The sequence below is a fragment of the Pipistrellus kuhlii genome, unplaced genomic scaffold (genome assembly GCF_014108245.1).
Source record: "Pipistrellus kuhlii isolate mPipKuh1 unplaced genomic scaffold, mPipKuh1.p scaffold_m20_p_16, whole genome shotgun sequence".
Classification (NCBI taxonomy): Eukaryota; Metazoa; Chordata; class Mammalia; order Chiroptera; family Vespertilionidae; genus Pipistrellus; species Pipistrellus kuhlii.
This window is the reverse complement of record NW_023425471.1, coordinates 34,000,798-34,018,164: the sequence shown is the minus strand read 5'-3', so window position 1 is coordinate 34,018,164 and position 17,367 is coordinate 34,000,798. Positions and strand designations below refer to the sequence as shown.

Here is a 17,367-nt window from a genome sequence, read left to right as displayed (position 1 = left end):
AATCAATAAAAATATATTAAAAACAAAAACTTCTCCCTTAAAAAAAAAAAAGTTGCCACAGTAAACCATGGCACAGCAAGTTCATAAAGTAGGAGTACGTGATTCCAGGCCATAACCTTTTTCCTGTTGCGTGTCAACTTCCCAATCTGGAAAATGGGAAAAAGAAAATGCAAATAGCTTATTACTTGTAAAGCATTTTATATATGAATAAGTGGTAACTACTTTTGATATTTAAAAACTTAATTTTGATATTTAAAAACTTTTTGATATTTAAAAACTTTTTTTAAATATCAAAATTTTGATATTTAAAAACTTTTAATAAACCTTTTTTTGATATTTAAAAACTTTTTCTGAAATATATATATATATTTCAGAAGAGGGAGAGAGAGAGATAGAAACATCAATGATAAGAGAGAATCATTGATCAACAGCCTCCTGCACACACCCTACTCCATTGGGGATTAAGCCTGCATCCTGGGCATATGCCCTGACTAGAAATTGAACATGTGACCTCCTGGTTCATAAGTCAATGCTTAACCACTGAGCTATGCCAGCTGGGCTATATGATATTTGACACAAGAATTGATTTATTATTTTTAAATATTTGATTTTTTAAATTTTTAAATGGCTTAAATAACAGGGAAGTTTAATCCATAGTAGAAATGTACTTGTGACCGAAACCGATTTGGCTCAGTGGTAGAGCGTCGGTCTGCGGACTGAAAGGTCCCAGGTTCGATTCCGGTAGAGGGCATATACATTGGTTGTGGGCACATCCCTGGTAGTGGGTGTGCAAGGGGCAGCAGGTTGATGTTCCTCTCTCATTGAAGTTTCTAGCTCTCTATCCCACTCTCCTCCTCTCTGTAAAAAATCAATAAAATACAATATATATATATTTTTAAAAGAAATGTACTTGTGCTTGGTACTTTGTGTGTAAAACACATATAAAGGAAATATACTTAGGGGATCTGGAAAAAAAAAAGAGAGATGTTGTACAAGATGGAATTATTCTGAAAAAATAAAGTTTCTGTCCAATAGTATAGATTTCTCATTAAAAACATTTTTAAAAGCTGAAGATTTGAAATCTATTTGGGAAAATGTTTCAGAAATGCTTACTTTCAGTGTTTGTATATTTTGGGTATCAAACCTCCTTATAGCTTCTTGCTTTTTCTTTTAACACAGACATGTGTGCATCATTTAAGATAATGTGCATTTTATCAGGTCTTAGGTTATTTTGAAGGATTTTAAAACACAATTATAAAATGCATCTCCATACATCCCCTTTTAAGGTTTTTATAAATAAGTATTTGGGGATCAAGGCACATTTGGGTTTTAAACAAAAAGTGCTATATACTGAGTTTTATCATAACTGACAAATACTATTAGGTTTTTTAAAACTCAGCTCTTATTTGTTTCTATTTTAATTTTTAGTATTTATTTGTCCTATAGGAAAGACTTTTGGCTATACTTCAACAAGTATACGTGTCTTATTATTTTTTTCTTTGTTATTTAGTTTCAGAAGGTGGATAAAATTCAACAAGGTTAAGAGAGATAATCTTGGAGGAGAACTAAGATGATGGTGTAGGTAAATGCTGATACTCACTGCCTCCCACAACCACTTCAGAATTACAACTAAAATACAGAACCATCATTCAGAAACTTCTGAAGTCTGGCTGAATGGAAATCATCCAGCTAGGGAAGTAACGAAAGTACATCGAGACTGGTAAGATGGGCAGAGGCACTAAACGGCTGGTTCGACACCCACATGTGGAGTTTTTCTTAATAAGGAGAGATATCTCTGTTGCAAAGGCCTCCCATGAGAACCAAGGGGTCCCAGCCCCACACAAGACCCCTAGCCCAGGGTTCCAGATCTAGGAAGAGAAGTCCCTGTAACTTCAGGTTGTAAAAACCAGTGGGGATTGTAGCTGTGTGACACAGATACTACCCAGCAGTTCCTCTTAAAGGGATGGCACACAAACTTACATGGTCCTGTTTCCTCTGAGCTCCAGTACCAGGGGGTAGCTTTAAGAGATCAAGAGACATACGGGACGGAGCTGGATTGTCTGGCATGGGGGCAGAAACTCAGGGGTAGCTTTCTCTAAGAGTGTGGTGATCACAGGGATCATTGTTCAAGTGCTGAGACCTCCCTTGACTACAGAGCTAACTGGTAGCCATATCAGAGTTTCTATCAGTGTGGACCACACTGTTTGCTCTGCCCTGGTTATTCCCTGAGACCCTGTCCCATCCTAGTTGCAGCGTCACCCAAGCTGTTTGAAGCTGCTTTTCCATATGAATGGTTTGTCTGGGCTCAGGCTTCAGACTTTCCTAAAATCTCTCAAACAAGCAGCAGCTGATGTCAGCATGCCCCAAACCTATCAACAATAGGCACAAGACCCAGCATTAGCACCAGCCTGCCTTGCTTCACAGCTGAACCTTTCCTGGTCACTTCCAAGTCCAATAAAAATATCAGCCATCTTCAGATATCTCTGTAGTGCCTGCTGGGTAAATCCCAGGCAGTGGATAACTTTGTACCTCCTGGGAGGACCTATAGCTAGTGCACCCAGTGGACAGCTTCAGACTACACCAGATTACAACTCTACACATCCACAAGTAACAGCACTCAAGGGGCAGACTCAGTGAGCTCCAAAGCCTCACTGAAGCAAGATTTGCTCTATAGGGGTGTCTCCTGAACAGCAGCTTTTCTACTGTAATCACAGCAGGTCCCCACAGCCAATTGGCCTAGAGGTAATTTCTGCCCAGTGACGCCAACAGCAATCAAGGCTCAACTATAAGACTGTGCACATAGCCTACACAGGGTTCACCTAGAGTGCCCAGCTCAGGTGACTAGAGAGATTGAGTCCCTGGGCCCTATAGGACACCCACTACAAAGGCCATTATACCAAGTCTGAGAGACATAGAAGTTCTACCTAATACATAGAAACAAACACATGGAAGTGGCCAAAACAAAACAAAACAAAACACAAAAAAACATTTTACAAATGAAGGAAATGGAAGCAAGCAAACTATTGGGTACACAGTTCAAAACAATGGTTATAAAGTTGCATAAGGATCTTAATGAGAGCTTCAAGGGACTTAGTAAGTCTTATAAGAATCTTAGTGAGAATTTTAAAGCCATGAAAAATGGCCAGCCAGAAATTAAGCATATACTAACTGAAATAAAGAATAATTTACAGGAATTAAGCAGTAGAGTACAAGATTCTGAGAATAAAATAAAGGATTTGGAATATGAGGAAGCAAAAAGCACCCAATTAGAAGAGGGGGAAAAAAGCCAAAAATATGAAGATAGTATAAGGAACCTGTGGGACAACTTCAAGCCTACCAACATTTGCATCATGGGCATGCCAGAAGTAGAAGAAAGAGAGCAAGATACTGAAAACATATTTGAAGAAATAATGACATAAAATTTCCCCTACCTCTAAAAGAAATAGACTTAGAAATCCAGGAAGCGTAAAGAGAGCTGAATTAGAAAAACCCAAAGAGGCCCACACCAAGACACAACATAATTAAAATGCAAATGATTAAAGACAAAGAGAGAAGCTTAAAAACAAGAGAAAAGTAGTTAGTTACCTACAAGGGAGATCCTATATAACTGTCAGCTGATTTCTCAATTTTTCAGGCCAGAAGGGAGTGGCAAAAAATACTCAAAGTAATAAACAGCAAGTACCTATAACCAAGATTACTCTACCCAGCAAAGCTATAATTTAGAATTGAAGGTCAAATAAAGAACTTCACAGACAAGAAAAAGCTAAAGTAGTTAATTACCACCAAATCAGAATTACATAAAATTTTGTAAGGTATTCTGAAGAAGAAGAAGAAGAAGAAGAAGAAGAAGAAGAAGAAGAAGAAGAAGAAGAAGAAGAAGAAGAAGAAGAAATATGAACAATAAAATGGCAATAAATACATATAATTAACAATTGAATATAGAATCAGAAGCATGGAAACATGGAACAGACTAATGAGTCTCAAAGGGGAGGTGGGATGAGGTGGGAAGAGATTAACCAAAGATCTTATATGCAGACTAGAGGCCAGGTTTATGAATTCATCCATGGGTGGGGTCCAGCTGGTCTGCCCTGATGGGGGGTGATTGGGAGCTGGCCCAGTCCTAGGGAAAGGGCCATGGGAGGTTGGCCAGTTGACCCTGCCCTCAATCAGGCTAATTGGCAAGCTGCAGTGCTCATCATAGTGAACAGTTGTTCCAGTTGTTCTGGATGTTCCAGTTGCTTGGCTTCTATTTATATAGATAGTAGAGGCCCGGTGCATGAAACTTGTGCACAGGTGTGTGTGTGTGTGTGTGTGTGTGTGTGTGTGTGTGTGTGTGTGTGTCCCTCAGCTCAACCTGCATTCTCTCCAATCTGGGACACCTAGAGGGATGTCCAACTGTCCCTTTAGGCATTACCTAAGACTTCTGGCTCCTAACTGCTCTCCTGCCTGCCAGCCTGATTGGCCTTAAATGTCCTCCTCTGACAGCCTGGTCACCCCTAACTGCCTCCCCTGTAGGACTGGTCACCCCCAACTGCCTTCCTCTGCCAACCTAGTCACTCATAACTACCCTCTCCTGAAGGCCCAGTCACCCCTAACTGCCCTCCCCTGCTGGCCTGATCACCCACAACTGCCCTCTCCTGCTGGCCATCTTGTGGGGGCCATCTTGTTTACACATGGGGGTGGCCATCTTTGACCACATAGAAGTGGCCATCTTGTGTGTTGGAGTGATGGTCAATTTGCATATTACCTCTTTATTATATAGGATGCATTACCTATGGACCCAGACGATAGGGTGGTGAAAGCCTGGGGTGGGGCAGGAACTGGGTGGAGAGGGCAATGAAGGGAATGAAAAGGGACATTTGCAATACTCTCAACAATAAAGATTGAAATTTTAAAAAAGGAGAGATAATCACTTGCTACAAGTAACTAATTCTGCTTCATTTCCCATTAAGCTAAGAATTGAATGGAACAGTAAATCAGAATTTTTCCACACTGTGGAAGAAGCACTTAATTTTAACTGAATGTCAAATCATTAAAGGTAACAAAGATGGAGTATATGCAGCAGCACTTGCAAAAGAATTATGATTCTATTCTAATTATACCAATTTATTTTTTTAATGAAAGTATTCTCCCGTAATTATTTTGATAAATTCTCTTAAAACTTGCCTCCTTCTTTTGCTCTGCAGTTAGTATCCCACTGATAGCTAGTGTAGGTCGTTGCCAAAATTATCTTTCTATTCGGTTAATAAGAAGTTCATAATTTTGCAAATGACCACATAAAAGATGAAACACCCTAGGTCCCTTGAGGAGTTAGGCTAGTTGCTTGGCTTTAAAGTTGTGTGACCAATAAGAATTGCAAAAGATGCTCCATCCATAAAATTCTATGCATGTCTGAAATGCTTCTAACTTGTTGTTTGCTGCTGATTTTGATTGCTTAAACTTTATACTTCTGCTTTTTGAGTTAGTAGGTTACAGTCTATTTTTTAAGAGAGACATACTTAGCTGAAGTTATCACCATGTCAGTTATTGTTGTGTTTTCTATGGATAAGTTATTTATTTGTTTTGCATTTCAGTGTTTCTGAAATTCATATGACATACCACTTTAAGCTGCTAAAAGGTAACTGTTCTGCCCCCAGAAATAAATGTCATCTTGAATCAATATAAACTCTTTTGTTTAGTGTGTTGTCCAGTCCTCTCAGAAACCACTTTGATAGTATGACCTATATCCACATTTTAGCATCTTTTCCATAAAATAATCAGGGGGCATTTTTATTTTATATTTTGCTGAAATCAAAATACTTTACATGTAAACAGTGCATGTTCTTGGCAATCCTAATTCCCTTTCCTCCTTGCTTCTTCGAGTACCTATAAGGTAAAATTGCTCAGCATATTAGTTGATCAAATGCTCTTCTTTCAAAATATTTAAGCATATTTTTTGAAATTGAAGTCTGTATGGAGATTTTTTTTTGCCATTGTTCCAGTTGTGTTATAACTATTATAAAACATCATGCAATGTCCTCCATGTTGCTAAACAGGTTGTACAGAATTCCCACTATGATATTATTTTGGTGTTTTTCCCTGGCATGCTTCGCCTCTAGATTTATAAAATTTCCCCCCACCCCATATCTTTGCAATATTTCATGCTTTTTCTCCTGTTAAATCTATTTTGGAACAGATTATTACCTTTAATTACAATTTTTCACTGAGTACCATCCTAGCAAGTTCAGTGATGCTTATTCAACTCGATTTAAGCTCTCTTCATGAGAATTTAAGCTGATTTTATTTATTACCCATATTTTTGCCATTGGTGTAAGACATCTAAGACTAAAACTATGACTTTCAAATAGCTTTCCTATTATTTTTTTTTCCAAGAGAATTTTTGAGATCTTCTTCCAAGTACTCCTGTTGCTTTGTCCTATGCAGTGTCATGCATTAGATTCAAGCGCATACTATTTTAAAAGCATTTTTTTTTCTCTTTGTATAGTTTTAGTTTAAAGCTTCTTAATAAGATTAGAAAACCTTCTTTCAAATATTTCTCCCCAGGTTTTTCTAAGATGAACCATAACTCTTTACATGGTCAAGAAAATAACACTCTGTTCACCAGCATTTCTATTTTCCCCTCCATGATTGCTATGAGCTTTGATCCTCCCTAATTATCTGTGGCGTGAGGAGGTATTTCTTAAGTCCTTTCTTTCTCTCCTTCAGGGGAATCACATTACATTTATAACACCGGTAATTGGTGAGCTCCAGAGTCAGGAATACAAACCTAAAACACACTCTACAGGTCAATAAAATATCATTTTCCTCGGCATTCTAATCTTCTGGGTTTCAAGTTGCACTATTACCCTTTATGGTTTCCTTTGAAGACAACCTCTCTTGTATAAACTGCTCATGTAAACTGCTGCAATAATTGTGCAATTTGTCATGCCATTTTGACAGCTAAGTCCTGGGCAATGAATCCTACTTTTGGGGTGAACATTATATAATAATTCAACTTCATTCCCATTTTCTACCTTTAAAACTACCTGGATCCTTGATGGCAAGCTGTAAGCTTCAATATTCCATTGGATCATGGAATCATGATGTTGAAAGCTATTTGTATAGGTCATTCAGTCATGTCTTTTGCTCAAAAAAAAAAAAAAGTGCATGGTAACATTTACTAAATATGGCATATTTATTATATCTACCTACTCATTTGATTGAAAGGGAATTTTGCCTGGGGATATCTAAAATGATGCTGGAAGGAGAGATGCTTGTATCAGAGTTGACACCATCGATTTATTTTTTCAGTATTCAAGAAATATTCTTTGAATATCTATTATATTAAAGGCATTGCAATGGGCTCAGAAATATAATGATGAATAAGGCAAATATGGCCTATGCTCTCAGGGAGAATGTAGTCTGTTAGACTGACATGCTCATCGAGCATTCATTATTTTAGATTAAATGTTAGCAGGCTCATACCAGGTAGCAGTTGAAGGTGGAATCAGAGAAACAGCATAGAAAAATTCTTACCATTTTTATTTTCAACATCCCAAAGTACTCAACTGACCTGATGTGAGGATTTAGGGAAAATGGGTGGCAACAAATAGTTTCCAGGTATTTGTGGGTCATTAACAAGGTTTCATGTGATATTAATATTTTATTGGGTAGTAAAAGGAGTGGCTCTTTTCTTAAGGAATTCCACCTATGTATTTTAGTAAAATTAATAGATAAAATATAAGTAAATATTGGTCTCCTCTCTAAGTTTTAAGTTCTTTATGAGTAGTATCAAAACTTTTCTCACATTTTATTCTGTGCTTCCTTGTACCATGTAAGCAAACAATACATAATTGATGATTTAAAAGAAAATTGAATGACATAACAAGAGAAGAAAGTTCTTGAGAGTACTCTAAGCATAAGTAACTATGTAAATCACTGTGGAGTAATATAGACCCTTTAAGCTAATACCAATAGCTTTCTCTTGGGCGAGTGACAGGATAAGTAAACAGCACACTTAAGGGGGGAAAAATCCCTGTGCATTATTTTTATTAGAGGAGGTGTGTGTGTATGTTTGTGCATGCTTGCACATACTTAATAGTTATAGAATCTTTCTTTTTTTTTTTTTTTGTAAAGCTATCAGCTTTAAATTTTGCCACTCTGAGCAACAATTTTCACACGGCTGTTTCACATTTGCAAGATGTGAAAAAGAAAAAGACCCCACAAAGTTTTGTTTTGAAACCTAAAAGGAAGAAGTACTTATTGCTTATGTGTCTTTTTTTTATGATTAAGAAGCTAAGCATGTTCATTTTACAAAAGGGCAAGCAATTTGAGTCACACTGGGATCACATTGATCTTTATACTGGGAGTGACAGCAAGAACTCCTATTCCTCCTCTTCCCATCCTCAAACTGTAATGTCCAAATCAGAAGTTGCAGAGAAGAGAGGGAAACCAGTCATTAAACAGGGGCTATTTGCTCTAAAGTTTGATTCAACTCTTCAGGAAATTGAGAGTGTCTCAGGCTAGCTATCTCACAAGGTTTAGGATGTAACCCCCTCGCACCCACCCACACACACAGCACACATGGATACACACAGGAAATGACCTGGGGCAGAACCCCATGGAGACAGTTTTTACATCAGTCAACCAGCCTCTCTTCTGTGTAGTTATGGTGTCCCATTCACTGCATCAACCAAGAAAACCACACTGAGCTTGATGATCCTTCCTGACATGGACCCTGTTTTATCTCCTGCTGAAACGAAGGAGGACTTTGAAGGGCGCCAATTAGGGAATTTTGCAATCCACTCCCCCTCTGACTCAGGAAAAAGCAACTCTTCAAAATATGTTTGAAATGGTTACCAACTTGCCATTGCATGTGCTGAGCTAGAGGTTTGCAATTCTGCAACTTTATTTTCCATATGCTCCAGAGACACCCCCGGCACCACGGAAGTTGAGTATGTGGCACAGCAGACTAGTGAACGATACAGGCAGCATATGGCTCCTCTCAACTTCTTTGCAGTTGAAGGGGTTTTCAGGCAAAGAAAGGAGCAAAAACATCTCATGTCAAACGGCCTTCCCTTTATTCTCCTTAGAAGCAATAAGAAATTCCAGGCAGATGTATGAGGGAAAAGGCCATCCAAGCCTGCACCTGCAACAGAAATGCAATTTCCTGCTTTCCAGTGGATTTTACTCATAGTTGAGCTGATTCTCTCTGTGACCCTGCTGGATTTTGAACTCTTGTACAAAAACAACAATCGCAGCATGCCCAAAAAACCCTCCTCAGTTCACTGTAAAACCAGGCATAGGGATGAGCTCTACCAATGACTAATACAGTTACATATCTATGCTAAGGTGTTCCACATAGCTTAGAAGCCTTTAACCATAAATCATATTCACAAGTCCTATCTTTGTCTATAGCATGCATGTAGAGTTGCTATACTACCGTTGGACTTGGAATAAAAATCCGTTCTTGTTGAGGTTATCATAGTACACAGAGGTTATCCTGCCAACAACAGGAAAGCACTCATGCTAAGAGCACATGAGCTGTCAAATTGGTGAACTTGCCGTGACCTGGAACATCAGAAATATGCTGACTGCAGTGAGAGAAGAGCATTTTGAATTGTGTTTCTTTTCTATTACAAGGAACATTGCATAGAGTTGGAGGAATGGGACTATAGGAAGCTGTTTTGGAAATGAGACTAGATCATCTCTAATGTCTCTTTCAGCCTTAAAATTCTCTAGGCAAGAAGAGCTACAAACTAATTCAAAGGCTGTCTGGTGCCAGGTGTGTGATGCAGCCAGGTGGAGGACAATAGGGAGAGGCATTACTTGAGGAAAATTGGACAGTGTGTTCCTAACTGAGCATAGCAAAACAACACCAAACTCTCTGCTACCCCTCCAAACAGCAAGAGATCTCCAGGGAAAATACAGCATTGGACTATCAATTTTTGGAAATCTTACTCCTTCTTTTCTTTCAAAATTCAGATAAAACTTCAAAGTTAAAACTCACTCCTTATCAATGGGAACAATCTGATTTGCTCAGAAGTTTTTTTTTTTTTTTTCCTTTTTCTTCTTTTCTTTCTGAAATATCTCTTTGGGCAAGGGAAAAAAGGAAAAAATAAACAAATGGGATACATCAAACTAAAAATTTTGGACAGCAAAGGAAATTATCAACAAAATGAAAAGACAGCTCACTGAATAGGACAACATATTTGCCAGTGGTACATTTGATAAGAGAGTCATATCTAAAATTTATAAATAACATATAAAACTCAACACACAGAAAACCCCCCAAACAATTTGATTAAAAACTAGACAAAGAACATGAATAGACATTTCTCCAAAGAGGACATATAGATGACCAAAAATATATTTTAAAAAATGCTCAAAGTCACTAATTATCTGAGAGATGGAAATCAAATGACATTGAGGTACCATCTCACACCTGTCAGAATGGCTATCAATAAATGAACGGACAAGTGCTGGTGAGGATATGGAGAGAAGGGAATCTTGTGCACTGCTAGTGGGAATGCAGACTGATGCAGCCAATGTGGAAGACAATATGGAATTTTCTCAAAAAGTTAAAAATGAAATTGCCTCATAATCTAGTGATTCCACTTCTGGGGATAAATAAAAAAAAACCCTGCAAACTCTAATTCAAAAGAATATATGTTCATTGCAGTCTTATTTACAGTAGCCAAGATTTGGAAACAGCCCAAGTGCCCATTAGTAGATCAGTATATAAAAAAAGCTATGCTACATTTACACAATGGAATATTACTTGTCTATAAAAAGAAGGAAATCTTACCTTTTGTGACAGCATAGATGGGCCTGGAGAGTATTATGCTAAGTGGAATAAACCAAGAGAAGAAAACAAATGCCATGTGATTTCATTTATATGTGAAATCTAATGAACAAAATTAACAAACAAAATAGAACCAGAGTCCTGGGTACATGGAACAGACTGACAACTGTCAAAAGGGAGGAGGTTGGTGTGGAGCCAGGTGGAAAATGTGAAGGGATGAAGAAAACGGAAAACCACCCCGTATGGTGATTGCCTAAAGGGAAGGGGAGTGCAGAGGTAGAAAAGGGTAAAAGGGGGATAAACTGTGACAGAAGGTGAACACACAATATAACATGCCTTCAACCTATATAGTTTTCTTAACCAATGTCATCCCAATAAATTTGATAAAGCAAATGAACAATTTGCCCACAGTGGGAGGAATTTGGACTGCAGCTTACTAGGCTCAGCATTAAGGAATAAATTGAATGCTTCCTTTTGAGATGAGTAAGTCATGGAGTACCTGGCATCTTTTGTTGGAAGTACTTTTAAATGAGAGATATTGTTAATGACTGCATTTCAGTTCTTAGTGTGCACACTGAGTCCCAGGTGTTTTGTAGACTTCTAAGTCCCTCCAGAGGAATATATGATTGTGTGTGATTCCTGCATCTATTTGTAGTCTCCTTCTGACACATGCAGCCAAGGGGGCTCTGAGGGGGAACTGGAGAATCTGGTGACCAGCAAGCAGGACATAGTCACGCAATCTGGACAAAGCAGTCAGTGCAAATGTCAATGACAGAGCAGTTGCAATGAACTAAAAGTTGCTTGCTAGGCAATCAAGGAAACTTTGCCTACAAGTTTCCTTTAAGGACTGAACAGAAGCACTGTGAATTGAGTCAATATTTTATGCATGCTCTATCTCCTTGTCAGACATAATTTTTTTCAACATAAACATTCAGTCCTAAGTAGCTTCAAAGCTCCAACCTCATAGCTCAAGTCCAGGTTTTGTCATTTTTTTTTTAAAGAAACAGTTTTATGTATCATCAGTGTTAATGAAAACATTATGTTCCATTCTTAAGTTGAATTGTGGATTTGAAATATGAAGTTTTTAGAACCATATGCTCATGTTCAAAAGTGATGTCTTTGTAGCTGTGACTATTCAGGGCATGAAAATGTATAGAAGCAAATGTGCATTTGAATGTGCAGGTTATACTTTATCATGAAGGCTGATTATTTATAGAAGCAGAGAGCTGTCAAAGTGGTTTTAAATAAAACAAACAAGCAACTGCAAAAAGGTATTGTTTGCAGCAGGAATGCTCACCATAATGAGCATTTATCTTTCATAGGTAGAACTGGCCAGGGCTGCTCCTGCACGCAAAGCACTTTGGAGCAGCCCGACAAAATGCTGCAGGAGAGGTGCAGCTGGGCTTGTCCTCTCTAGAGAGCAAGATGGATCCCTTAACAGTAGGCTCAGCTGGCTAGGAAACATCCAATGACTGACAGGCTTAGTTCTTACAGTTAACCACACTATACCTTTCATATTTTCTTTAGCCTTGTATAACACTAACTTTCTAAAGTGGCCTGAAAAGAAAATAATATGTATCTAGAATGGAGCAGTAAATGCCTTTTATATCAAGACTAGAAGCCCAGTGCATGAAATTCATTCATGGGGTGGGTGGGAGTGTCCCTCAGCCCAGCCTGAACCCTCTCCAATCTGGGGATCTGGTCTAAATGGGCAGTCTGACATCCCTCTCACTATCCATGACTGCTGGCTCCCAACTGCTTGCCTGCCTGCCTTCCTGATTGTCCCTAACCGCTTCTGCTGCCAGCCTGATCACCCCCTAACCACTCCCCATGCCAGCCTGATTGATGTCTAACTTCTCCCCTGCCAGCCTGTTTGCCCCCAACTTCCCTCCTCTGCTGGCCTGGCCACCCCTAACTACCCTCCCCTTCATGGTTGATCGCCTCCAACTGCCCTCCCTTGCAGACCTGGTTCCTCTCAACTGCCCTCTCTTGCAAGGCCTGGTGCCTTTCAACTGCCCTCCCCTGCTGGCCATCTTGTGGTGGCCATCTTGAGGGCTAATGGTCTAAATTAGGGGTGTCGAACTCAATCAGAGAAGGGGCCAAAATCTAAAATCCAGCCTAAATCGCAGGCCGAATGGTTTACTGAACAGTCATAAACTGTCATTGTGATGGAAACGCAGCGGAGTGCAGTGATGACAGCGCGGTGCGGGCCACATTGCAAGGCCTGGCGGGACGAATTTGGCCCGCGGGCCTTGTGTTTGACACATGTGGTCTAAATCAGTGTGAGGGCTGGAGAAGATGAGGTGAGATGTCCCAGCTTGATCAGTAAGGCAGGAAAAAAGGGGAAAATCCCACCTCCCTCTGCCTTTTGCTCTACTTAGGCCTTTAGTAGATTGGATGATGCCCACCCACATTGGTGAGGGCAATCTACTTTACTGAGTCCACTGATTCAAATGTCAGTCTCTTCCAGAACACCCTCACAGCCACACCCAGGAATAATGTTTACTCTGGGTACTCCGTGTTCACTCACATTGACATATTAACCATTATAATATATATGGTTATATGTCAGTTTATGATGTGAAGATTATGATGTGTAACTACTACCATAATCAAAATACAAACTTTTTCATCACCACAAAGATCTCCCTCATGTTACTTCTCTACTCTGTAGTGACCCTCATCCCTCCTTTATATTATCTCTCACTTTTAGAAAGCAGTAATCTGTTTCTATCTCTATAATTTTATCATTTTGAGAATGTTATATAAATAGATTAATCATGTGATATTTCAAGATTGCCTATTTTTCACCTAGCATAATGCCCTTTAGATTCATCCAAGCTGTTGTGTATCAACAATCTGTTCCTTTTTTATGACAAAGAAGAATTCTTTGACTGTGTCACCGTTCATTCAACCAGTCACCCATTGAAGAATATCTGCATTGCTCCTAGATCTTGGCTAATTCAAATAAAGATGCTATGAACAATGGTGTACAGGGTCTTCCAGACATAAGTTAATTTTTCTGGGATAAATGCCCAGGCATACAATGTCTGGATGGCATGGTAGTTGCATGTTTAGATTTTTAAATACACTGCTGACCAGCTTTCCAGAATGGATATACTTTACATTCCCACTTCTAATCAACTGTTGTTTCTTTCATTAAGTCCTAAGTTTCTTCCTCAGTCAGATTTTTTCTCCCCACCTATCAGAGTCTTCCTATGTCTGTTTTACATAGAATACCCAAGATTTACTAGTTTATTTAGCAGGAAGAATAGGGGGATATAATCTATTTTTCTTCCACGTTTTCTTTTGATAAACACAAAGATCTCATAATTGAGTTATTTTATTTTGAAATTTTATATAAGTTTAAAAGAGAGTGTGAGATTTTTGTCTTCATCAAAAGAAAACAGGGAAGACTTCTGTTTCCAAGAAGAGGATAGGGGAATTGGTAAATAGGTGAAGAGAAATGAGAGGTACAAACCACCAGTTAAAGAGATGATAAATCATGAGAATGTAATGTACAACATAGGAAAATAGCCAATATTATTGTAATAACTTTGTAAGGTGACAGATGGTTACTAGAATTATTGCGGTGATCACATTGTAAAGAATATAAATGTTGAATCACTTTGCTGGTTCACCTGAAACTAGCACAATATGTATGTCAACTATACATTAATGAAAAAAGACAAAAACAAACAAAAATAGATTAACTCATGATTAAAAAACATTGAAACAAATTTCTGTTTTGTTTTCAAACTAACACACCATCCTTCTTTCTTCACCACTCTCATCTGATATTTACATATGTCCCACCACTTCATTGAGATTCATTGACCCCCAGACATTTTCAGAGTTCTGACAGTTTTCATTTCTAGACATATTTTCACTTCCTAGTTAGGTTGTTTTTGTGACATATTATAAACCAAAGCACCAAATTCAGTGTCAGATTTTTGGTCCAGTTTTTTAGAACAAAGATGTTTAATTTCAGATAAGTTTGGAAAAGCATCAGATAAGCATCCATACTCTTAATCAAAGCTTAGCTGAATCAGCCTTCAACAAGCTTTTGAGGAGTGCTCATTACAAGGGATTTGCTTTTTTAAAAGAAATCAGTATTTGGCTTCATTAAAACTAACCTGCTCACCTTTTCGCTTTGTAAAAAAATGGACCACCTTGGAAGCATCAGGATTAGACTGGTTGTATGAGACTATCAAATATAGATTTGGAGAATTTTAACACACCATACCATTAGCCCAATATAATTATAAATGGCTTAGATTAGGATCAATTTTATAGTAGATCTACATGAAGAAAAAGATTTTTTTTTCTTTTCTTTTGGAGAGGAATAAATTTGTATTTTCCCTAAAATTTGTTTATTTTTTCTGTAGAAGTTTTGAGATCATTGCATTAATATTTAATTGCAATAACAACATAAAACCTTTTATAAGTATTATTTTCATCATGAAAGGTGTGATTATACACACACACACACACACACATACACAACATTTATGCATATATTTTTGGTTGTTTTGTGTTTTAGAGTGTAGCAAAAAAACAATACTACATTGGAGACAATCAAATAAAAGATAATAGAAAGTTAAACAATTGCCAAACGGTTATCATACTAGAGTTTGATCACTAAATTTATCCTCATTTTTCAAATCAAATTTAATTAAAGCTAGCTGCATTTTATTGTAAATATTTATTGTAAATATTTTTTTGTAAATATTTATTGTAAATATTTTTGTAAACTCCTTGGCATTACCTTTTTTTAAGAGGAGTGGGTATCCAGATTGCCATATACAAGTCAAGAGGGAGCTTTTTTTCTCTTTGTGGTGCCACTTTCCATAATTTAAATTTTACTTTTTTAGGTTGTGAGTTGATTTTCAATTTTTTTGCTTTGTTTTTATCTTGGAAGTCTAGATTTTTATTCTGACCATTTGTTAGTTTTTTTCCTAAAATCTATAATAATAAAAGCATAATATGCTAATTAGACTGGACAGCCAAATGAACTTCCGGAAATCATTCCAGACATCCTTCCAGATGAAGCTTCCATGGGAGGGGCTGAGGCTGAGGTGGTTAGTGGATCAGGCAGGCAGGCAAGCAGTTCGGGGTGATCAGGCAAGGAGATGAGTAGTTAGGGGCGATCAGATAGGCAGGTGCAATTAGGCAGGCAGGCGAATGGTTAGGAGTGATCAGGCAAGCAGGCAGAAGTGATTAGGGGTGATCAGGAAGGCAGGTAGAGTGGTTATGGGTGATAAGGAAGACAGGCAGGAGAGTGGATAGGAGCCAGCAGTCCCAGATTACGAGAGGGATGTATGACTGCCAGTTTAGGCCACAGGGATCTAGCCTAACCTGGCAGTCGGTCATCCCCCAAGGGGTCCCAGATTGTAAGATGGTGCAGGCTGGGCTGAGGGACCCCCACCCACACCCCCATAAACAATTTCATGCACCAGGCCTCTAGTAATGATAACAATGAACAACAACAACAAAATTCTTTAAAAAGTCTCTTCCCCCCCCCCTTTTTTCCTTTTACATCACTTGTGGTCCATCAATAGACAGAACTTCAGTTAGTTTTACTGAATACAGCATTTTCATTCCTCCTCCTGCTTTTTTAAAGGAAAATATTAAATTTCAATGACTTGAAGTTGAGAATGTGGCTATAGGTTCATTCATTCACACTCAGACTGTAAAGTATTCCTCATCTCTTTTTGGCTTAAATGCATACAGTGCTGAGTGGCAAATATTCACAAACCCAGGCTTCATTGTGATTATCAGTAGAATAGATCAAGGTGCTTTTTATGACAAAACACAACTGCTAACCTGAATTTCTCCTCTTTGGAAAAATCAGTTATTCCACTAGCACCAGCCCAAGCACTAAAAAACAAATTACAGGATTACTTGGGAAGAAATTACTTCCATTTCTTCTCTTTCTCATTGCCCTTTCTTTTCCCCCCACCCTGCTTCTCCTCCTCCTTCAAATAAGTAAATCCATTATTTTTCTCTTTTCCAAGATGGCTACTCTAATGTTTTTTCTGAAGTCATATGGTAGGATTTTTAATGTGATATGTTTTCAGCACCTATGCACACTCTTACTTCCAGGTTTTTTGAAAGATTATCATTTTCCCTGATGATTTTAAGTATCATTCCAGTGGCCATAGTTTGACATTGCTTCTTCAGTTTCTTTAGGTGTTTTACTGTCCATGGAACAAAGGTTTGTTTTTTCTAGATTTGAATCTTCATCCCTTAGTTAACACTTCAAAAATCATCAACCCAGCTGCTATTAATTTTGGTACATCTTTTCCACATCCAGTATATAAGTTCCCTATCAGGTTAGCAGCACCAGTGCCTATGATTTCTGTATGACCCTCAAATCTAGCAATGAGGTCAAAGAAAGAGAGACTAAATTTTACTCCTGGTTGCATCAGCAGTACATCTGGATATGCAGTCCTCTTCGATCCTTGGATAATTACAGTATCGGCTTCCAAGCAGCCTTCCCTTAGCTCATTCAGATAATCTACAATGTTGCAATCTGACTTGTTCAACTGGGATTGGCAGGCTTGCTGAAACATATTCAATAC

The 17,367-nt window shown here is 38.2% G+C and overlaps 1 long non-coding RNA gene across 1 annotated transcript in view; it reads right to left on the bottom strand.

Moving 5' to 3' along the window:
• Positions 1–2,034: 2,034 nt before the first annotated feature.
• Positions 2,035–17,367, bottom strand: part of LOC118720084 — a 265,048-nt gene continuing 249,715 nt past the window's right edge. Inside the window, exon 3 of the long non-coding RNA XR_004988353.2 lies at positions 2,035–2,078. This is a non-coding gene — a long non-coding RNA (uncharacterized LOC118720084). The remainder of the gene's footprint in view (positions 2,079–17,367) is intronic.